This window comes from Triticum aestivum, chromosome 3B (assembly GCF_018294505.1).
Source record: "Triticum aestivum cultivar Chinese Spring chromosome 3B, IWGSC CS RefSeq v2.1, whole genome shotgun sequence".
Classification (NCBI taxonomy): domain Eukaryota; kingdom Viridiplantae; phylum Streptophyta; class Magnoliopsida; order Poales; family Poaceae; genus Triticum; species Triticum aestivum.
In genome coordinates, this window is record NC_057801.1 from 197,983,976 (window position 1) to 198,008,743 (window position 24,768).

The following is a 24,768-nucleotide window of genomic DNA, read 5'->3' on the forward strand; positions in this document are numbered from 1 at the left end:
AAACCCTAGAAGCTATCCTATGGTATGATTGTTGTAATGTATGTTGTCCTACGGACTAAAGCCCTCCGGTTTATATAGACACCGGAGAGGGCTAGGGTTACACAGAGTCGGTTACAATGGTAGGAGATCTACATATCCGTATTGCCAAGCTTGCCTTCCACGCCAAGGAAAGTCCCATCCGGACATGGGACGAAGTCTTCAATCTTGTATCTTCGTAGTCTTGGAGTCCGGCGGATATTGATAGTCCGGCTGTCCGGACACCCCCTAGTCCAGGACTCCCTCAGTAGGCGCTCCGATGGGGAGGTGCCTCAGGGCCTGCCCCTGGCGGAGGACACGTGGTCGTCGGGGGAACCGCTGGCGACCGCTCTACCCCATCAGCGGCGTCCTGGTTTCCGGTCGTCGTTGATGGCACTAGAGTGTGGCGCAAGGTGGGGCCCTCGTCTGGCGATATGAAGCAAGGCCGGTACCTATGAAGAAGGCCCAGTGCCTGTGAAGCTCGCCGCCCCGTGACACTCTCACGTAATAATGAGTGGGGTTGTACACGCCCTAGAGTCTCAGGGGTGCCGGCCTCAGGCCCTGGGGCTCCCTGCCACGCTCAGTGGCAGCACTTAGCTCCGCGCTGGTGAGAAGACGTCCAAGACTAGACTAGGTGTCGGACGCGGCCTTTTGTTTGCTTTCATTGCTTTTCCTTTGGTTGCTGCTTTCCCCCGCTGGATTTAAGTTGAACTCGAATTTGAGATTTGCGTGAATTGGGGAAGGGGTGCTTAGTCTCGTTCGAGCAATCTCTCGCGTTTCGGTTACAATCTCGCTCAGTTGCCTCCCCTCGTGAGCCCCTCGCGAGCCGGGTCTGGCCTAGCTTGCATGCAGCCCAAGCTGCCGCCGTCGTACCCCCTCGGGAGGTTTTTTCACTGCAGATCCTACGGATTTGATCAGGAGCCATTCGAGGCACCACAGCCTCCCACAAATTATCTCAGGACCCGCGCAGGACGAAGGTAAACTAACCAGCCAGCTCGTCAACCTAGCCAACCACTTAGCACGGGCCTATGAGCAATGTAGCATTAACTAGTGCGCTAAAACATTGGTTTTACATGAGGGGCACCCCCTCCCAAAATGCTCTCACAACCACCGGGACGAAAGCCTGAGTTCTATTCATGCAGGATAAGGAAACAGGAACGGCGTGCTATCAGTCAGATAAATCCCCCAATGCATCCTCAGGAGCGCCGCCCGAGCTGTTGCTGGCGTCGCTGGCCTCACCATCGCCCTCCGCGTTGCCGCCAGCAGCGTCAGGGCCGTTCACCACGCCGCCCTCGTCGGCGGCCACAATCACGCCGTCGTTGTCTGAAGCGAAGGCCCTGACAAGGGCGTCCACGTTGTCTTCCACCCAATATGCCAGGTCGTCTCGGACGGCCTGGGGGACTGGGGCAATGGCAGTGTCAAAGTCAAAATGAGGATCCATATTCCGGAGATGGCTGAAGACGGGGGAAAAGGCGCGCCCAAGCAGGGCTCGGCTCCTCTCCTCCACCAACCTGTTGGCACGAACCGACTATGCCTCCAGCTGCGTCACGATGTCGGTGAAGAACTGAAGGTTGCCGGCGTAGTTGATAGCACGCGGCTCACCGACGGCCGCCTCGCAGATGTTACCTAAGGCCGTGTTGGCCCTCTCCCGAAGCGTGGTGAGCATGGGGGCGTGCTCGTGTTCCAAGAGCCGCCGCTGACGCATCTCGTCCGCATTCTGACGGGCGATGGCCTCAACCACCTATTGGCGAAGAAGAAGCACCTCGGCGCGGGAAGTAGTTGACTCCCCCTGCGCCGCCTCGAGTGCGGCCTGTAAGGCATCAACCCGCCACGTCGCTTCCTCCAGCTTGGCCCTGAGGGCGTTGGTCCTACCTTCAGCATCGGCCCAGACCAACTCCAGCCTCTCCTTGAACTCGCGCTCGAGGTTGAGGCGCGCTGTCGCCACCCGACGTCCGACCTCCTCTGAGACACGGGCTTCCCGCGCAGCGACGTCATCCTCCGCCCGTGTCACCCAGCACTCCCTCATCTCCAGGCGCTCGTGCTCGCGCGCGCATTCGACGGCTTCCAGCGTCAGCGCCTCCTCACACTTCTGGAGCTCCGCTGGGTCGCCGGAGGCCACCTTCATCGACGCGAGGGCCGCCTCACGCAGCTCCACCTGCTCCTCCAGTGAGCGGCACCAGGCCAAGAGTTCCTGTGCCCTCTCCTCCGAGACCTCTCGCCGCCGGTCAGCTTCCCGGGCTTCTTCGATGGCCTGGGAACGGGCCTCCCGAGAGGCCGCCAGCGACGCCTTGGCCTCCTCATCAACAAGATCGCGCCGACGGTGCGCGAGGGTGGCAGCCGCCTCCAGCTCGCGCCTCTCCGCAACCAGCTGGAGGCCCTTAGCCTAAAGGCGCGCGTCCTCATCGGCGAGTTCCTCACCAAGCAGGCTCACCGCGTCAGCCGCCCTCCGGAGGAACCCTTGGCGAAGAGCGCGACGCTCCTGGGCGCGCTCAAGTACGTCCTCCACACCATCATCCGCCCCAAGCGAGCGCCGTGGGGCTCAGATCAGCACTCCCCTCTCGGGCAGGGGGTTGGGGGCTGGCACCCTCGAGATGACCGGGCGCACCCTACCGAAGGCCCAACCTAAAGCCAGTCCATCTCCAAGTGAAGAGCGTCGGGAGTACCCCAGCCAATCACGGTCCAAGGCCAGACGAGAAGCCCACGGCAGGCTAGCTATGCCGCGAGCAGGCCCCGAAGGAAGGCCGTGGGGAGTGCAGGGCCGCGTTGTGCTTCGGGATGACTCGTCTCGTCAACCGGCCTCACCACAAGGGCCCGGCTGCTCAGAATGATCGAAGACGACGGAGGAGGTGGAGGCGAGGGGGATGGCTCCTCATCCACCCCGTGAACTCGGAAGGAAGGGCCCTGCGGGGCAATGATCAGAACAAGCAACGGAAGAGTCAGGAGCAGGGAAGGGAGAAGGCTTACTCGTCGATGGCGTAGTACTTCCTACGCTTCAGCAAGCGACAAGGGTAGTCATCGCCCAGGGCGTCCCTCCTCTTCCGTAGGGCCTCAAAGTCCACGCGGAAGCGACCCAAGAGTTGAGCGCAGGGGTCAGCTTGCGACGAGGAGGAAGCATCGAGGCGACTCGCGTGGGGGGCGTCCGCCCAATGCGTGCTGCCAGTCGCCTCACCAAGAAGAGCGGCTGGGGCCTCGGGAGCCTCAGCCACAGGCACTGCAAGCGGCCGCTTGCCACCCTCAACTGCGGTAGCACGGGCCTCGGGAGCCGCTCCCTCATGAGCGCCGCCCAGTGTTATCACCTCGGCAAGGGCACCCTCGGCCTCCGGAGGCTCATGCCTCCCTGCCCCGCCACTTGAGGAAGAGTCGCCCCGGGCGGCTGCGAGGGCGACCACCACCACTGGGTTCTCCCAAGGCCCCTGGAGGTCAGCAGGTCGCGGCCCCCATTCGTCGAAGATGGGCATCTGCCTCACGAAGTCACCCCTGTTCGAGCAAAGGTACAACAGGGCCCCCCCTTGGCGAATGCCACCAAGAGAAGGAGCCCCAGTCAAGACCAAGAGCACCTTCCTCAGTGCTTCAGGCGTCAGGTCCTCTTCCTGGAGCCGCATACGGTCCCCACGACTGTTGTAGGCCCACATTCGATGAGAGTGGCGCTGGAGAGGGGCGACGCGGCGTAGCAAGAACTCCTTCACCACCTTGGGCGCCGTCACGCCAAGCTCCCTCAGGAACTCGAAGCGGTGCCAGACGAAGGCGAGCCGGGGGCTTGCAAGCGTCTCCTGGCCCCAGCCCGAGTTGGGGACAGCAGGCAAAGATGGCTCCGTCAGCAGGGGGCTGGGCACCCCTACGTCCACATACAGACACCACTCGCGAAACTCAGGCGCGGACGGAGGAAGACTGAAGTCAATTCCAGAAGCCGTTGTCTCTAGCGCAACGATGAAGCTCATGCACCCCGAACATTGGGTGGGGTCGACAAGGCACAAAGAGAAGAAGTGGCGCATCAAGGCAACCGAAGGAAGGATGCCCATCATTGCCTCGCAAACGAAGGCAAATACCACGAGAAGGGTGATGGATTCAGGACCCAGATGCATCATATGGATCTGGTAATGGGAAAGCACAGCGTTGAACAAATCAAAGAAGGGGGGAACCAGACCCGCCCATAGGGCGTCGGCGAAATACCAGACCTCGGTGGGAATCCTGTCAATGGAGAAGCAAGACGCGGGCCAGGCCGTCGTCCTCCCGCACTCATTGAAGATGGTGGCCAGGGCTGAGCGGACCTTGCCCAGGCCTTCTTGATTGATTATGACCGGCTGATCGACGGCGGGGGCTGCCGTCGAGGACGAGCAAGGTGGTGGCACGGGCTTCTTCCTTTTTCCCTTCCTCGGCAAAGCCATGACGACACGAAAGGGATGGGGGAAGCTTCGAGATTGGATTGGATGCGGAAGCTGGAGTTCGAGAGAAGAAAGGACAGGGAGCGCTCAAGCAGCAGAAAGGGGAGCGGCTGTGTGCGGCAGCGAGTTCGCCTAGCAAGGCACGAAATAAGGAGGCGTGGGGGAATAGTGCCGCCCACGTCCAATCAACCGCCACGCGGCGCCCAAGGCCGCAGGCTGTTAGGGCCCGCGACGCTTCGCACTTGCCCTTTTGCCTCTCTATCCGGTTAAGTTCGAATGCGCCGTGGGCCCGGGGGCTACTGTCGGCGTTCTGGGAACGGGGATCCCCAGACTTGCCTGCCTGCGGCCTGCGGCGTGGCTCAAAGGAGGCCCAGCACAGCCCATCTTCATCAACACAAGCTCATGACCCTCGCGAGGGGCCAAGCCTCGCGGGAAGGACGACAAGGAGCTTCCTCGGGCACGGCCTCGTCGGGCTGGCTCATGAGGAGGCGGAGAGTTCAAGGCGGGGTACCTCGCGAGGTGCCCATGACGCAAGCCATGACGACCAAGGGCGCCAGTCGGGCACCAGCCCGCGCAGTGTCCTCCTTTCCTCTTTGGTGCAAAGGGAGCAAGCGCAGGCGAGAGCATCAAGCAAAGGCGTCCATTTCGGTGCAACAAGACCAAGACCATCCCAACGGCCGGAAGGAAGTCATTGTGGAGCCCAAGCCGGCTTCACCACCAGAGCCTTTGACAGGCGAGGACCAACTTTAGTCAGGATAAGTGTACCCGCTGTTCCCCTTCAAAATGGCCAATTGTTGGCGCCCTTCCCACTCAATATTTGGGAAGAGGCCCAAGGCCTTTGCCTATAAATAGGGCTAGCCACCCACAGGGTAGAGGCATCGAGAGAAGAAGGATAGAAAGACACAGAGAAAGAGTGAGAGGCGACTGAACTCCTCCTAGCAGTTCGTCGCACCAGCCAAGAACAGACCCTCGTGAGGCTTTTCTTCCATTGTACTGTTCCTCATCCGCCCAAGAGGCAATCCACCACACCACACACAAGAGTAGGGTATTACACCACAATGGTGGCCTGAACCAGTATAAATCTTGTGTCTCTTGTACTATTCAGTTGGGTAGTTTTAGGTCCTAGCGATTCGGGGAGGAGCGAGCCAGTAGAGGGTTGAATCTCCACGTGCACCCCAGTGTTCGAACCTCAAGGATCTGCCGGAACCCGAAATCGAATAGGTGGGGCCATTCAAGACGGCTCGTGGCGGCATGACTCATTTGCTTGTCGCTGTGGACAAGTTCACTAAGTGGATAGAAGCAAAGCCAATCAAGAAGCTGAATGGGCCGACTGCCGTCACCTTCATCGCTGACATCACCACTCGGTACAGCATACGACACAACATCATCACCGACAACGTCACAAACTTCGCCAAAGGAGCCTTGGCTCGTTTCTGCGTGATGCAGGGCATCTGACTGGACTTAGCGTCCGTTGCCCATCCGCATTTCAAACGGACAAGTGGAGCGAGCAAACGGCCTCATTCTGTCCGGCATCAAGCCCCAGCTGGTCGAGCCTCTAGAGCGTTCAGCCGGCTGCTGACTCGATGAGCTGGTGGCCATCCTCTAGAGCCTGCACACAACTCCGAACAAGTCGATCGGCTTCATGCCCTTCTTCCTCGTCTATGGCACTGAAGTCGTCATCCTGACGGACATACAATTCGACTCCCCACGAGTCACCATGTAGACCGAGGCGGACGCCAAGTAGGCACAAGAAGACGGCGTCGATCTGTTGGAAGAGGGCCGACTGTTGGCACTCAGCCGGTCCGCCATTTACCAGCAGAGCCTGCGCCGATACTACAACCGCAAGTTGAAGACAAGATCCTTCCAAGAGGGAGACCTTATGCTCCGGCTGATCCAGCGAACAGCCGGCCAGCACAAGCTCTCGGCACCTTGGGAAGGCCCTTTCATCGTCAGCAAAGTGTTGGGCAACGGTTCCTACTACCTGATCAACGCTCAGAAGCCCACAGCACACAAAAGAGATGACTCAGGCAAGGAGACGAAGAGGCCATGGAATGCACACCTCCTCAGAAGATTTTACAGTTGAAAGTAGTATGTATCACGCTATCTTTTGTGTTAAGTACGAAGACTCCGGGTCCCCCGAGAAGAGCTCGGGGACTACCGTCCTTTATCTATATGATAAGTGTTCTGCCTATGGATGTGTTGTTTATTATTCCGCCTGGCACCAGGTTCGACCAGTTGGCCCGGAGGCTCGCTGCCTTCCGCTATATGCCGCCTCTTGCAGTCGGACAAGTAGTGTGTCGCCACCAGAAAACTTCTCCTGTCAGAAGCCATAACTCGCAGAGCGACTGTACGGTGGGCAGGGGATGCAAAACAATGCCCACATCAAAAACGGCTAAGGAAATTGCGCATATAGCGGGGGCCGGCATCCCGCCTCTTCGGCCGGTTGCCGAGCAGCCAGCTGGCCGGCTTCTGCTTACCTTGCCAACACTCCAAATGGCTAAGTACTTTCCTTCCCGTAAATAGCTAAGTACTCAACCCGGCTGCAGTCCATAGAGAGGCTGTCCGGCTAGAAAGAGGATAGCCAAGGGAGGGAGGCAAAGGAAAAAAGCAAGGAGCAGAAAGCAAGAAAAGTTAGAAGCCGGCAAACAAAGCATAAATTGCGACAAAAGAATATTTACATAGCAAAAGGCCATTGGCCAGCATTCAACAGAGTTTGATATACACCCCGCGGGTGGAATTGTGCAAAATTAAACAATGTTCGATTGAGACTAATAAACAGGAAAAGTAAAGACAACACCCTAAGGAGCAGCAGAGGGTTCCGGGTGAAAGGCGGAGTTGGGAACGCCGGTCGAAGGAGCACGCGGCTGGACAGAAGAGTCGGCAGCGCCAGATGGTGGAACGGGTGGCAGGTCGGTCTCGGCCTGGTCGCCTACAGCAGTAGTCGGCGCATTTGAGCATGGATCATTGCTCGAGGCGCGGTCAGGTTTAGGCTGGCCATCCGCCCCGACCTCCGGCGCATCCTCCTCGCTTTCCTCGTCCTCCGCCTCCTCCCCCTCGTTGCTGGAGTCGATCACCTCGGCTGAGTCCTCGCCGTCCTACGGGTTCAGTCCGAGCCACTCCAGTGGCGCCTCGGCGCCCTCTTCAACCACCTCCGGGATGAAGACGCTGGTGTCGATGTAGTCAGCAATTGCCGCTGCCCTACTGACAAGGTCGCCTTCCACCGCCACCAGCTCCTCCTGCGCCTCCAAGCGAAACATGGTCAGCTGGGCTAGATCCAGCCCAGGGTACCATGCATTGAAGAACTCCAGGGCCCGGCGTGCTCCAGCCCGGGCCACGGAGCCCTTCCAGGCTTCCAGGTGGCCAGCCGCCACTTCCAGCCAGTCGGCAGTCTAATGCGAGTGTGCGGAGCCTGTATGCCTGGCCAGAGGGCGGAGATCGCCTGGGCCCCGACGCGCTGAAGACGGCGCAGCATCTCATGGGCCGTCCAAAGGCGGGCCTGGATGCTGAGGAGCTGCTTGTTGAGGGTCCTGGGGGCGTCAGTGGCAATCTGCACGCCTTCCGCCCTCCGCTCCTGGCGTTGGGCCTCGATGATCTGGTTCGCAGTGACGGAGTGGCCTGGGTAGAAGTCTGTTTGAATGAAGTGCAAGAAAGCCAAAGGTCAGAAGCCAGCAGTCGGCTTGAATAAGAGCCGATGACTCAAAGCAAGAAAGAAATAAGAAGAGGCCTACCGTCGACCAAGTCCTAAATGCTGCTGAAGCAGTCAGTCAGCTCCGCCTCCTTGTCGGCCCAGGCAGAGCGCTCAATCTTGAACTCGACGAGGAGGTCAGTCTCCTTTGTCTTCGCCTCCTTCTGAGCCGTCTTGAGACGCTACGTCTGCTCCGCGAGCTACGTGACCAGTCGGTCACGCTCCTCGGCCAACTTGCTGCATTTCGCCTCCTTACCGCGCAACGCGGTGTTGGCTTCGCCCAGCTGCTGCTGCAGGGCGGAGTTGGCTTCTGCAAAGAGAAAAGAAGTAAGAACATCAACACTTAGCAGGGAAGGGATGCAGTTGCCAAGGAGATCCGGCCCGACTGCTCATCAGTCGGCCTGAATCTCGGGGACTACAGCCCGCAGGTGCGCTATCGCGCTCCCGCAGAGAAAGAATTTATCAACAATCAACAAGAAAAATACGGTTGCTGGGAAGCTCTGGCCCGACGGCTCAGTAGTCGGCCCGAATCTTGCGGGCTACAGCCCGCGGGTGCGCTAGCACGCCCCCGCGAAGAAAGAAAGATAAGACTTACTCTGGCTCTCAGACAAGTTGGCGGTCTGCTTCTCCAGCTCCCGGACTCCAGAGTTGAATGTGGTCGCACGAAGGTTGTGATAATCCTACAATAGGGATGCCAGATGAAGTTAGCATTCGATGCTTGCAAGTTAAAGTTCTGGACCGCCTGCTCAGCAGCCGGCCCAAAACTTGGGGACTACACCCCGTGGGCATGCTGGCGCGCCCCCACCAAGAAACAAGAAGATCAAAAACAAAAAAGAAGTAAGAAACTTACTCGGATGGCTGCCAGCGAATCCAGGAACGCCTCATTGGATCTCTTTAGGGCTTCGGCTTCAGCCCAGAGCTTGGCCTGGACGTCGAGGGCCACCTGGTTCAAGGCTCCCGTCCCGCCTCCGCGTACCCAGCCGGCGGGCGCGGCACTGGTCGCCTCAGTGTCGAGGACAGACGAACTCGCGGCACCGGCCTCCAGCGACCACGGTGCCCAGGTCGCCTTCGCAAGCCGGCGGTGCGTGGGTGTGCGGACCTCAGGAGTCGGGCTCGTCACCACCTTGTTCCCGGCTTGTGGCATCGGCGGGGCGGCCGGCTGCCCATCTTGCGAACTCCGCTGGTCGGCGATGGAGAAGGCACGATGATGTCCGGCATGGCCACGTCGCCGCCCTCCCTCTCCATAACCAGCTGCTCATCGCCGGCTCCCCCAGTCGTCACCACAAACTCTGGCGGAGGTGGCGTAGTGTTCAGGGGAGTCACGAGCAGCAGTCCTAGCGGCGCGCGGCCTATGCAAGCTGCTCCTTCGCCGCGGCGTCAGCCTCCGCCTGCGCTAGCTTCCTCGCTGCAGATGCCGCCGCCTTGTCAGCCTCCGCCTTCTCCAGGCGGGCGGCTTCCTGCTCCTCGCGCACCCCCCACGCGTTTCTCTCCTGTGCCTCCTGGAGGTCGGCGGCTGGATCGATTCGTCGGGTGGTGGTGGAGGTCTCCGCCGACCTGATGACCAAGGCGGCGGCCGACTTTTCGAGGGTGAGAGGGGCCCTGATAAGAAAGCAAGATAAAGAAGTTTAGACCGGATCAACAAGAAAGTGGAAGCATAAGAGGAATACTTACGCTGACACCATGATCGGCACCTACGGCTGCCTCTGGTACTTGGCCACCTTCGTCGTGGCCTCTTTCCGCCTGGTCACCGCGGCCGGGTTCTTGGGCTTCTTCGCCGTGCTGCTGAACAAGGCGGCGCCCTTTTTCCGCTTGCGCTTGCTGCCTCGAGTAGACATCCCGGCGGAGGGGCCTGCGCTGGTGTTAGAGGTGCTCCGGGCAGGGCGCGACTCGTCTTCGTCGTCGTCGTCGGGCTAGGTCTCCACGCCGCCCCCTTCTTCAGAGCCGCTTGCTCCGTCGGCGCCGCCTACGGCGTCGTCCTCAAAGGTGGCTGCCCCCAAGTCAGGGTCGTCCACATCGCTCACCTCCTGGTTAGGCTGGTAGTCACCACTCGGCCCCACAATGGCGGCCGTCGCCGTAGACATGTAGATCTACGCTCCAGAGAAGGAACCACTTCATATCAAGATCAATACTAGAGAAAGAACTAAAAAGCAGAGGCTAAGAGACTTACGGCAGGCGGTGGGTCGTCGCAAGAGTACGACCACTTCCCGAACCGCCAGGATCCCTCCGACACTTTGAGGTTGGAGATCTCCTTCACCATCCTAGCAACCTCGGCAGTCGGCATCTCCTTCGTGCACATCCTGCTCGGGTCGCGGTCCCCGCTCATCCGACAGATCATATGAGGACGGCTTTGGAGCTGGAGAACCCGACACTCGACGAAGGCGATCAGCAGGTCGGACGCCATGAGACCCTCCGACTCCTGGAGCACCCAGAGCCGGCCGATGGCAGCAGCCGCGTCTGCCGACACAGGATTCGGCTTGTAGCCCCAGTTGGGCCGAAGCCCAACAAGGGGGCCGACCTCATAGGCCGGCAGGTTGATGAAGTCGACTACCGGGTCGACGTTGTCAACATAGAAGTAAGATTGCTGCCACTGTTTCACCGACTGTGACAGCTTGATGACCGGGAAGGCGTTCCTCTTCGCCGGCCAGCGCACGGCAAAGTAGGCGCCGCACTCAGCTGTCGTCTCCTTGGCGGAGGTGCCCAGCTTGCCATAGAAGAAAGCTCCCCACAACTCAATGGTGGGGCGGATTCCGAGGTAGCCCCCGCACGCCGTGACAAAGGCTGACAGCAGCGTCACGGTGTTGGGCGTCATGTGGTGCGATGGGATGTGGTTGAAGTCCATGAACGAGCGGAGGAACCCGCTCTCCGGGAGGCCCAAGCCGCGGAGGAAGTGCGAGCGGAAGACGACCCGCTCATCCCCCTGTGGCGCCGATGAGATCTCCTCCCGCGGCGGCACCCGCACCTTGACGAATGCCGCGTTGGGCATCCGGCGCGTGTCCCGGAGGAAGGTGAGGTGATCCTTGTCACCGTCGAGCCGTCCCAGTCGCCACTCTTCTCGCGCGCCATGGCGTCCGAACGGAGCTGCGTGGGATGGAGTGGCTCGACGACGGTGAGCTGCGACAGCGCTGCAATGGGCGCTAAGCAGCAACAGCAGAGAGGGAGGAGGAAGAAAGTGTGGGGAGGAGGGCGCGCGTGCTCTGCCGCTCCCCTGCCTCCCCCCATTTATATCCCTTGGGCTGTGAAGCCGAGGGGGCGGGATGTGGGATCGTGGGATTAACTGCACCCATGACCCCACGACCCCCCGATTATTGCGCAGAGTTACTGCGCACTAACTCTTGCAGGAATCGCAACCGCCCGCCTCGGCCGCAGCGGATCTACCTGCGTGCCGAGGCTCGGGCGTGGCGGGCCCGGCCTACTGTCACGTCCCATCAGGAGCGTGGGGTGGCAGGCTAGCCGGGCTGACGTGCGCTGTGTGGCATGCTCCTGGCGGGCGACGGGCCTGGGAAGCTTAGCAGGCACGCCACCTGTTTCCCGCCTTGAGGTTCGAAATTGGCGGATGAGCCCGCCTTGTCAAATCAACTCCAGCAATCGGCGCGTCACAAGGCGGACCGAGCGCTCGTCCGGAGCGCGGCAAAGGGGAAGCTGCTAAGACTTCACAACCCAACGGCCGCAATGCCTCACCAGCTTCGGGCACTACTGTCGGAGTAATGGGCCACGGGTAGCCTCACCCAAGTCCCTGAACCTTTCAAGACTTTGGGCCGGCGTCACCCACGAAACCTCAGAATGAAGCGCCGCCCTTCGGTGGCTGGCTGGCTCAAGGGCCGGCTTCCCGAAGAAGGCTACGCAACAGCAAACGGTAGCAAGACCGGTCGGCTGCTAGCAGACGGCCTTCGGAGAGGCCGGCGTCTAGCAGGTGGCCATCCCACGCCCTCAAAGTCTGCGCCCCTCATCAAGAGGACAAGACAGGGTGAGGCTATAGTGTAGTCCCTCACCCCCGAATAACGGACTTGGCATGGCTATAGTGCCCCATACAGGCGGAGATCTCCGTACAGCGCATCACTATCACCACTCCCCCCTTGACGTCACTTGTGACAGGCGGAGCCCTGTTCCCCATGACGACCTATCGGTACGGCCTGTAGGCGGCCGGCCCTACCAGGCAGCGAGAGCCCGGAAGACGGCAGAAGCCAGACCAGCCATGCCTGAGGGAGGCCGGTCTCCAGCAGGCGACCAGTTCCTCCCTCGAGGCCTACGCCCCATTAACGAGATAAGACATGGTGTGGCTACAGTGGTCTCTCACAAGGCGGCGGGACTGTAGCCACACTCCATTGACCAAGCCTGCATCATTAGCAACATGGCTACAGTGATCAGCCACCAACCAGACCCGCCAGCGGCGGTAGCGGCCTGTCGGCTCCATACCAGACCAGTCGGCGCGTGTTGGTGTCAAAACCGGCGGATCTCGGGTAGGGGGTCCCGAACTTTACATCTAAGGCTAATGGTAACAGGAGACAGGGGACACGATGTTTTACCCAGGTTCGGGCCCTCTCGATGGAGGTAATACCCTACTTCCTTCTTGATTGATCTTGATGATATGAGTATTACAATAGTTGATCTACTACGAGATCATAGAGGCTAAACCCTAGAAGCTAGCCTATGATTATGATTGTTGTTGTCCTACGGACTAAACCCTCCAGTTTATATAGACACCGGAGGGGGCTAGGGTTACATAGAGTCAGTTACAGAGAAGGAGATCTACATATCCGAATTGCCAAGCTTGCCTTCCACACAAAGGAGAGTCCCATCTAGACATGGGACGAAGTCTTCAATCTTGTATCTTCATAGTCCAACAGTCCGGCCAAAGTATATAGTCTAGCTGTCCGAGGACCCCTTAATCCAAGACTCCCTCAGTAGCCCCTGAACCAGGCTTCAATCACGATGAGTCCGGCGCGTCAATTGTCTTCGGCATTGCAAAGCAGGTTCCTTCTCCGAATACTCCATAGAAAATTTCGAACACGGGAATCGTGTCCGGCTCTGCAAAACAAAATCCACATACCACTGTAGAGAGTACAATATTCCACAAATCTAATCTGCTGATAGCTTTTCATAGCGTGACGTCACCCCACAGCCTCATAATTACTCAAACCGTTTTTCATAGCTAGCCACCGCACATATCGCGAGGCGGTTTTATCGGCACGTCTTGTCGAAGCAGAGATCATGTCCCCTTATCACGGGATTCTCATCAATACGGACGTGGGTAACCCAACCGTGCCATCAAATGTGGCGCTTGGGGAATAAGCGACTTTAACGGGCAAGTGGGGAGGCGCAGGATTCCTGCTTCCTTTATAAGGGGATAAGAACTCTCTCTTTCACCCATGCTTCTTCCTTTGTGCATCCATCCCTTCTCGCTCAAGCCTTAGCGCTCAAGCGTCCGCCTTCTCCATCGAAAAGGTTTCCCAAAAATGTCCGAATCCAGAGCAGGAGGCAAGTGGATGGCCTCTACCATCCGGGATAAGGTATTAAAAAGCTTCGGGGGGCAGGGTATTTGGCCAAAAGAATCAGCCACCGTCTTCCGACGGTGGGACAAATCGTCCCCACCCCGGAACCCCATGAGAGGGTGGTATTTCTCCCTCATTTTGTCCGCAGGCTAGGGTTTCCCCTTCACCCATTTGTTCGCGGCATCATGTAATATTATGGGATTGAATTTCATGATCTATCTCCCAATTCTTTCCTCAATATCTCGACATTCATCATCGTTGAAGAGATCGAGATGAAGGTTTTAGCATCCAACATGTCCTCGTCGAAGGCTCGATGCGCATAGTTGCCACCGTCACCGTCCACCGAAGGGTTGTTCGGCAGTGGATCAACAATGTATCCAACTCCCTCAAAAAGGTAGAGACGAGGGTCATCGGTCTCGACACAGAGTACACGGAGCGTGCCCCTGGGAAGATCCAGCGCGCCGCCGTCCTTCAGCTATGCCTCGAAGATGATGTTTTGGTGTACCACATCATACACTCGCCCTCCATACCAGGTGAGCTTCGCGATTTCTTGTCTCGGGAGGACATATACTTCTGTGGGGCAGACATCGAAGGGGACAAACAGAAGCTGGAGCCGTACAACCCTGATTTGAAAAGCATCGTTGACCTACAAACCAGAATCAAAATTCCTGTAGAAGATTGTGCTAAACAGACACCATCCCTATTCGACGTAGCAAATTTTGTGCTCGGTACAAATCTTCAGAAGGTTGACGAGATGGTGGCATTAAGGTCGTCTGGATGGGAGAATTATCCCTTGATATACGAGCGGATAAAATGTGCTGCCCTCGATGCCCGTGTGGGTTTCAATATAGCTGCAAGGTCCAAAGAGCTTGTTGCGAAGCCGTCTCCCACAGAGAATGAGAAGAAGAAGAAGAAGAAGAAGAAGAAGAAGAATAAGAAGAAGAAGAAGAAGAAGAAGAAGAAGAATAAGAAGAAGAAGAAGAAGAAGAAGAAGAAGAAGAAGAAGAAGAAAACGCTACACCAGCAGGAGGGCATTATGGATGGATGAACTATTTCCTCTCTTGTAAAAAAATTATTCCCTCTTGGTGTATATTGATATAGATGGACTATTTCGATGGTGTGCATGTCTTTGGAACAGAGTAGTAGCGTGGGTCCGCTTGACTATAAGGAACTATTTATCAGTATATATAGCTTTCTTTGCTACTCCTTCCAGTGATCGGTATACAGTGCATTTGTCCGTAGACATGACAGCTTGTCCATGGAAGTTCAACTACGGTGACCATCACGTTTCATCTTGCGATTCCCACGACGCCTCTCCAACCCATGACACCACGCCCCCCGACGTGCGCCTCACCACTCTCGGCTGCACCGCCCCTCTGCCTTTGTGTGCCTGACATGTGGGCCACCTAAAATGCGATGAGCATCAAGTTTCTACCACAGCCACCCGCGATTCCCACGACGCCGCTCGAATCCATGAAACCACATGTCCCCCGACCTGTGGCTCACCCCTCTTGGCCCCACTGCGCCTCTGCCTTCGGGAGCATTACATGTGGACCAGTCACCTATCGGGTCCACATGTTATTGACTCAAAGGTAGGTGTAGTAAGGCGCTGAAGCTCACTCCCGATGCCCCTGAGAGGGAAATGTAACTCCTGCGCCAGGGCTTGTGGTGCTCCCACAACACGAACTCGTGCCAAACTCGAGATTTGTTTCTTTACTATACATGCACACAACGATTTAATGGACATTGTAATCTCAACATGTGATGTGGAGCTCTAAATTTGAATATGAAACTTATAAAACGAAAAGATTCAAAACAAATAAACTGGGAGAGAGGGAGTATATCGTAGGATGTGTCCCATACAAAATAAGTCCCCTGGTTTGTCACCGCGAAGATGCGGTTAGAAAGGAGCACAGCGTCTTCCTACTCGTACGGCAACAAATCGGCCGCAGACAGCACGGTGCGCCTTTGACCGCCATGTGCAAGGTTCGTGCTATCTTTTATTCAATCTCACCGTGGTTCCATCGTACCAATTCATGCGGTGGCCTGTTGCATGGCTGATCCCAATGTTGGACAAAGGTTCTACAGGAATGGTGTCACCGTTGTAACTGTTGTGCAAATTGATGTTGGTACCCTCCCGTACATATGCAAGCCAATCTCCACTCGCATCGAGCCTAGCCTGTGAAATAGTGGGCAGGGGGGGAATTAGAAAATGGACACGGAAGTAGTCTTTAGAATGCATTTACTACGTGATCAAACTCATCTTACCTGCTCATCGGAGGAAATCCGAGTGCGCCTCGACGTCGGCATCTCAAGGGGCGTCAACTTGCAACTACGGCCACGCCGCGTTGGAGAGACCCCCAAGGAAACATCCTCGTGCATTCAAAGGAACATCAAGATGCATTTGTATGAGTAGTTTATCTTGTGAGAGAAAAGGATGAATGAGGGAAGGCCTCTAGAGATAGAGATGGACACTACTACTACCAATGTGTTGGCCCGTGCGTTGCAATGGATCCAAACTAGTAGAATAATACTTGTTCACGTGCTTGAAATATAAACACTCTAGTTTTGATATACATGTGTCAGCAGACACAACAACTTGTCCATGGAAGTTGAACCACAGCAACGATCACGTTTCTTGTTTCTACCACCGCCACACCCACACGCGATTCCCACGATGCCGCTCCAACCCACGGCACGACATCCCCCGACGTGGACATGGATCCTCTGACGTGGCTATCACTGCCTTGCCCTGCCTTTCCTTCGCTGACAGGTGGGACCCACGCTTATGGGTCCCACATGTCAGTGACAGAATGGTAGGATTGTTCGTGCCCCTCATCCCTCTCAGCCCCACCGTTCCTCTGCCTTTGTGTGCATGACATGCGGGCCAGCTGAACTGCGGCGACCATCAACTTTCTACCACAAACACACCCGATTGGACGCGGTTTGCCTGCTCCGCTGCTGTGCTCCGATCCGTACTCCCGCACCATCGAATTTTCATCCAACGGCTGTGACACATTTTGTCCCGGGCATCAATCCTCAGCTGGAGTACTTATGTACTACAGGTAGTACCCGCCGGTGTGGCCATCTACGCCTCGTAACGCCCCGACGCCCAGTTGTGGTACCCTCGCCACGGCCACGCCACCACCGGCCGGTTCATCTCGAATGAGTGAGTCGCGAACCACACCACCACCATGAGAATGACATGTGGGCCAGCTGCATTTAAGGCCCACATGTCATTGACTCATAGGTCGGGCACTAAGCCACTGAAGTTCGGTCCCGTGAGCCCCGAGAGGAAAATGTAACTCCTGCAGTAGGCCTTGTGGTGCTCCCGCAGTACGATCTTGTGCCAAAAATGGAATTTGTTTCTTACTACTACTAGTACTAGTAGGAAGGTACACGTGCATTGCACGCATGAGATTCTAGTGGTTTGTGCATTATGCTTCTACACGTGGAGTTTTCTGGATTCTAACATGTGGCAAAATTTGGTATAATGTAAGGTTAGGCAAGTTTGATTAACTTAGGTGAGTGTTTGGTTCAAGCCACACCTTAGGCAAGCCACACTGGCCCCACATGACATACACACAAAAAATGTGGCAAGATTCCCTTAGGCTTGCCAACTTGTGGAAAATTTGGTGGAATGTAAGGTTAGGCAAGTTTGATTAACTTAGGTGACTGTTTGGTTCAAGCCACACCTTAGGCAAGCCACACTGGCCCCACATGACATACACACAAAAAATGTGGCAAGATTCCCTTATGCTTGCCAACTTGTGGCTCTCATTTTGAAGAACTTATAATAACTTTGCCTGAGCTTAGTTGTGGCAAAGTTAGTCATGAATTAAGTTCAACCATGGAGTCTTCTAGATTATAAATGTGGCAGAATCTGGTGGATGATATCCAATGGCCAGTAGTGCTCAGATTTGCCATCTTTGTACCGTCGGATTGGCTTCATCCAACAACCAACTTTCGAAGTTTTTCACACACTATATAGGGGGTATAGATATAGATGTGTCGGTCCGTTGCAATGGATCCAAAGTATATCTATTTAGTGGAGTGCACTCTAAACACATTATCTATTTATTTTTCTCTAACCTTCCGTAGCCATGCAACCAAGCCACATAAGCTTCATGGGTGCCCCCCACATCATATTATTCATACTACGTTGATTGAAAAAAGATAAATCACCCAAAACAAGATCTTCCCGTTTTTTTGTTCCTACGATGTTGTGCCGTGCACGTATCTACTAGTTGTATAGTGGTAGTACTGGTAATATAATAGTATTAGGAGTACAAACTTGGTAGGAGTGGTGAGGGAGTCCTGGACTAGGGGGTGTCCGGATGGCCGGACTATCATCATCGGCCGGACTCCAAGACTATGAAGATACAAGATTGAAGACTTCGTCCCGTGTCCGGATGGGACTTTCCTTGGCGTGGAAGGCAAACTTGGCAATACGGATATGTAGATCTCCTACCATTGTAACCGACTCTGTGTAACCCTAACCCTCTCCGGTGTCTATATAAACTGGAGGGTTTTAGTCCGTAGGATGAACAACCATTACAACAATCATACCATAGGCTAGCTTCTAGGGTTTAGCCTCCTTGATCTCGTGGTAGATCCACTCTTGTACTACCCATATCATCAATATCAATCAAGCAGGAGTAGGGTTTTACCTCCATCAAGAGGGCCCGAACCTGGGTAAAAACAGCGTGTCCCTTGTCTCCTGTTACCATCCACCTAGACGCACAGTTCGGGACCCCCTACCCGAGATCCGCCGGTTTTGACACCGACATTGGTGCTTTCACTGAGAGTTCCTCTGTGTCGTCACCGATAGGCTTGATGGCTCCTTCAATCATCAACGACAACGCAGTCCAGGGTGAGACTTTTCTCCCCGGACAGATCTTCGTGTTCGGCGGCTTTGCACTACGGGCCAATTCGCTAGGCCATCTGGAGCAGATTGAAAGCTACGCCCCTGGCGATCAGCTCAGATTGGGAAGCTTAAACTTCACGGCTAACATTCGCGGAGACTTGATCTTTGACGGATTCGAGCCACAACCGAGCGCGCCACACTGTCACGATGGGCATGATTTAGCTCTGCTGCCGGACAGTGCCCTGGAGGCCGCACATGAGTCTGCTCCGACCCTTGATTCGGAGCCGACCGTGCAAATCGAGGACGGGTGGCTAGACACCGTCTCGGGGGAAGCAACCTCTACGGCGATGGAGCCGAATACTGACCCTGTCCCTAGTAAAGCTCGTGACTCCGAGGTGCCGGACTCCTTGCCGGACTCCGAACCTCCGGCGCCCTTACCAATCGAATCCGATTGGGCGCCGATCATGGAGTTCACCGCCGTGGACATCTTTCAGCACTCACCCTTTGGCGATATCCTGAATTCGCTAAAGTATCTCTCGTTATCAGGAGAGCCCTGGCCGGACTGCGGCCAGGACGGTTGGGATGCGGACGATGAAGAAATTCAAAACCCACCCACCACCCACTTTGTAGCCACTGTCGATGATCTAACCGACATGCTAGACTACGACTCCGAAGACATCGATGGTATAGACGACGATGCCGGAGACGACCAAGAACCAGCGCCTACGGGGCACTGGAAGACCACCTCGTCATACAACATATACATGGTGGACATCCCAAAGGATGGATATGGCGAAGAAGCAGCGGAGGCTGATTCCTCCAAGAAACAGCCCAAGCGCCGGCGTCAGCGGCGCCGCTCTAAATCCCGCCACAGCAAGAATAGAGATTCCGGCACCGAAGATAATAACACCCCAGAGATTGCCGAAGACAACCCCCTCCAGCAAGATTCAGCACAGGAGGACGGAGAAGCCACCCTCACGAGAGAGCGGCAGACGAAGAGGTAGAGGATGATAATTACATGCCTCCCTCCGGAGACGAGGCAAGCCTCAACGATGACGAATTCGTCGTGCCCGAGGATCCCGTCGAACAAGAGCGTTTTAAATGCAGGCTTATGGCCACGGAAAATAGCCTAAAGAAGAAGCAGCAACAGCTTCGAGCTGATCAAGACCTGCTGGCCGACAGATGGACCGAAGTCCTCGCGGCCGAAGAGCATGAACTCGAACGCCCCTCCAAAAGCTACCCAAAACGCAAGTTGCTCCCCCGATTAGAGGAGGAGGCATATAAACCTTCATCACCAGCGCACAATACGGCAGACCGACCACCTCGTGGCTGCGACAGAGAGGCATCTAGGCCCTCCACCAGGACCATACCCCGGCACCGCTCTAAAAGTACGAAGCCACGGGGGAATGCGCCGGACTTGCGAGACATATTGGAGGACAAGGCAAGACAATCAAGATCTATCTACGGATCACGTGAGTGCCCCACGATGCGCGACGACTACCGTCACGCCGGATACAGCAACTCCGGCCGGGCCGAACACAGTAGACAAAGCTCGCTTGAGCTACGTCGTGATATTGCCCAATATAGAGGCGCCGCACACCCACTATGCTTCACAGATGAAGTAATGGATCATCAAATCCCTGAAGGGTTTAAACCCGTGAATATTGAATCCTACGATGGCACAACAGACCCCGCGGTTTGGATCGAAGACTATCTCCTTCATGTCCACATGGCCTGCGGTGACGATCTTCACGCCATCAAATATCTCCCACTCAAGCTTAAAGGACCAGCTCGCATTGGCTTAACATCTTGCCAGCAGAGTCAACTGGGTGTTGGGAGGACCTGGAATCCGCATTCCTCGACAACTTCCAGGGCACATATGTGCGACCACCAGACGCCGATGACCTAAGCCACATAATTCAGCAGCCAGACAAATCGGCCAGACAGTTCTGGACATGGTTCTTAACAAAGAAAAATCAAATCGTCGACTGTCCGGATGCAGAGGCCCTCGCAGCCTTCAAACATAACATCCGCGACAAGTGGCTGGCCCAGCACCTCGGACAGGAAAAGCCGAAATCCATGGCAGCCTTCACATCACACATGACCCGCTTCTGTGTGGGGGAGGACAGCTGGCTAGCCCGCAGTAACAACCTCAGCAAAAATTCAGGCAGTTCGGATACCAAGGACCGCAATGGCAGGTCGCGTCGAAACAAAAACAAACGCCGTGTTAACGGCGATAACACTGAGGATACAGCAGTCAACGCCAGATTCAGAGGCTCCAAACCCGGTCAGCGGAAAAAGCCATTGAAAAGAACTACTCCGGGTCCGTCCAATTTGGACCGAATACTCGACCGCTCGTGCCAGATACACGGCACCCCCGAAAAGCCAGCCAATCACACCAGCAGGGATTGTTGGGTATTCAAGCAGGCAGGCAAGTTAATCGCCGAAAACAATGACAAGGGGCTGCATAGCGATGACGAGGAAGAGACCCGGCCGCCAAACAATAGAGGACAGAAGGGTTTCCCCCCACAAGTGTGGACGGTAAACATGATATACGCAACCCACATACCCAAGAGGGAGCGGAAGCGTGCACTTAGGGATGTATATGCGATGGAGACAGTCGCCCCAAAGTTCAATCCATGGTCCTCTTGCCCGATCACTTTTGATCGAAGGGACCACCCCACCAGCATCCGTCATGGCGGATTCGCCGCATTGGTTTTAGACCCAATCGTCGATGGATTTCACCTCACCAGAGTCCTGATGGACGGCGGCAGCAGCCTGAACCTGCTTTATGAGGACATAGTGCGCAAGATGGGCATAGACCCGTCAAGGATTAAACCTACAAAGACGACCTTCAAAGGCGTCATACCAGGTGTAGAGGCCAATTGTACAGGCTCAGTCACACTGGAAGTGGTCTTCGGATCCCTGGATAACTTCCAAAGCGAGGAGTTAATCTTCGACATAGTCCCGTTCCGCAGCGGCTATCACGCCTTGCTCGGACGGACCGCGTTTGCAAAATTCAACGCGGTGCCGCATTACGCATATCTTAAGTTCAAGATGCCAGGCCCTCGAGGAGGCATCACGGTCAACGGAAACACTGAACGCTCCCTCTGAACGGAGGAACACACAGCCGCTCTCGCGGCAGAAGTACAGAGCAGCCTCTTAAGGCAATTTTCGAGTCTGGCCGTTAAGCGACCGGACGCGGCCAAACACGCCCGGGGTAACATACAACAAGACCACCTGGCACGTTTCGAGCACGCGTAGCAATGCGGCCCCAACCCCAGCCCTTGCATAATTGCAAGACCAGTCCCTCGCGTACATCATTACGCTCTGGAGATACCATGGGCATAGGGGAAGGGGCACGACCACGACAGGCCTAGAGTGCGGCTCAACCACACCAGGGGATCCCAAGTGTGTCTCTCTTTTTCTTTTTTCCTTTTTCTTACCCACAGGACTCCGTTCACCAGAGGCCCTGTCCGGCAGTAAACCTGCCGAACTCACGATGCAACAGCTAGGGAAGGAGAAAGGCCACGACGAACACTCAGGTGGTCTCCATTACAAGCATTAAATCTGTTTAATACACCATCCCGCAGCCTACCCCTGGAGGGGGACATGTTTAATAGTCCAATACCTTGCTTGCCGCACTATTTGTATTGTTCTGCATTCATGGCAGTATTTCTGGAATAAACAATGCATCAATTTTCTGCTTATAATTGCATTACTTTCTTATATATGTTCGCTTATGACATGTTGCACCCGTACACTTTGGTACGGCCGAATACACCAGGGGCTTAAGTTCCCCGCATTATGGTGTGATAAGTCCGAACACTTTCACAAGTACGGCACCCCGAATTTATAGCATTATATGCATCGGCTCCTAATCATGTCTTGGGTCAATAGTTGGGTTTGCCCGGCTCCCATGTTTTGGTACCTTACGTTCCGTTTTATCGGCTAAGGTAGCACTGGGAGAACCACTGCGATTGCACCCCGGTTGAGCTGGGCGAGCGCCTCGGTGGAGAAAGCTAAAACTGACCTTCATGATAAGGCGAGAGCTGGTCGCTGTTCGAGAGGTCTTTTCGAGTCCCTAAAGACTTATGCCGCTTAGAGCGAGGAACCGGCTTCGTCCGGCCCAGGTGTGGATAGCGCCCCGAACTCGGTCTTCCGAACACTAGGGGCTTTGCCGAAATTTAAAATTATAGAATTCTATGGCTAAGTGAGAGTGTTCAAGCATTATAAGTCCGGTTGCCTCGTTCGTTGTGTTGAGCGCCTCCCTAGATGGACCCAAACATGGGAACAAGAGTGCTCAAGTTTATCCCGAACACCCCAGCACTAGTGGCATGGGGGCTGAAGCCGACGACTTGCCATCTCTCAGATTTGATAAACGGCCGCACAGAAGGTAATATTTTAAATTAATAAGCGTTCCTTAGTGCATATGAACACAGTTTTCAGCGCACAGGATAACATAATGCGATTCTACTCAAATATTACATCCTTGGAGCACTCATCCGCAATCATGCGGGCTCCCTTCAGGACACTCTTATAATACATTTCGGGCGTGCGATACTCCTTGCCCGTCGGTGGTGCGTCCTCAGAAGCTTCTCAGCGTCCATCCTGCCCCAGTGCACTTTTGCACGGGCAAGGGCCCGACGGGCACCTTCAATGCAGGCACAGTGCTTGACGACTTCCACCCAGGGACACGCATCCACCAGCTGCCGCACCAGGCCGAAGTAGCTCCCAGGCATGGCCTCCTTGTGCCACAGTCTAACTATGAGGCCCTTCATGGCCTGTCCAGCTACCCTGTGGAGCTCGACCAGCTGCTTCAGCTGGTCGCTCAGGGGCACCTGATGTCCGGCCTCAGCGTACTGAGACCAGAAGACCTTCTCCGTCGAGCTCCCCTCCTCGGCCCGGTAGAATGCAGCAGCATCGGACACGCTGCGAGGCAGATCTGCAAACACTCCTAGAGAGCTCTGAATTCGGGTAAGTAACAGGTAATTCACATTCACATGCTTGCTTTGCATGAAAAATGCCTTACCCGCCGCTATTTTCTTCACCGCCTCAATCTCCTGGAGGGCCTTATGGGCTTCGGCCTTAGCGGCTTTGGCACTCTCAAGAGCCGATGCAAGCTCGGACTCTCGAGTCTTCGAGTCGCGCTCCAAACTCTCATGCTTTTCCACGAGAGCCTGGAGCTCTTGCTGCACCTCCGCCACCCGCGCCTCCTGCTTCTCTCGCTCAGCCCGTTCCGCGGCCGCATTACGTTCGGCCGCGGACATGGCCTCCTTCAGGGTCGCCACCTCGTTCGTGGCCCCTGAAGTACCCACGTTATCCCTGTTATTTCTCTTGCAACCAAAATCCTTTTCTGTAAGGTACAAATTTAATACGGTGTTACTCACCTTCTTTGTCCTCGAGCTGCTTCTTGGCAAGGCCGAGCTCGCTCTCGGACCGCTCGAGGTTCTGCTTTAAAGCATCGACCTCCGCAGTCAGTGCGGCAGAGGTCAGCAGCGCAGCCTGCAATCCCATATTGACATATTTTTTAGACCTCCTGCGTATATCTTTATAAGATCCTCAGTCCGGCTTTTCTTTCCGAACACCGAACCGAGCATCACGGGCTACTGTCTATGCGGTATTATATTACACGTCTTAAAATTCTTACCTCAAAGCCTGTTAGAAGGCTGCTGCAGGCTTCAGTCAGCCCGCTCTTGGCGAGCTGAACCTTCTGAATCACCGCACTCATGACAGTGCGGTGTTCTTCTTTGATGGAAGCGCCGTTGAGCGCCTCCAACAAGTTATCCGGCGCCTCCGGTTGGACGGCGGCCACCGGTGTCACAGTCTTGCCCTTCTTACGAAGGGGCCGCCTGCCAGACTCCGGAACCACTACGGGTTCCGGTGCGGAGTCCGGTGCAAAGCCCGGGAGGTTGCCCTATGGCACCTCCGGAGCCTCCCCCTCCTGGTGGGTCCCCTCCTGGGATGCCACCTCTGCGTCATCAGCGTCACGAGGGGTGGAGGTGGTCGGAAGGGAATCCACATCCGACGGAGCCAAGGACCCACTCAATGAAGCGGGAAGATCGTCCTTGGCCGGACTATAGGTTGTATGCGGCATTAGAAGGACACCACGTGGCAAAAAGAGAAATTATAAATCACCCAGGAATTCGGACACTTACGATCTTGCCAGGGGCTTGGCCCTTGAGGGCCATTCCTCGTCGCCGTCGTCGGCGTTGGCGGAGCAGTCCGGAGAAAGGGTCCGTCCTTTCTTGGACCCTTCGGCCGCCCCCGTTGGGGAGGCCTTCCTCTTCTTCTCTCCCCCCGCTGGGGAAGAGGCCTCTTTCTCCTCCT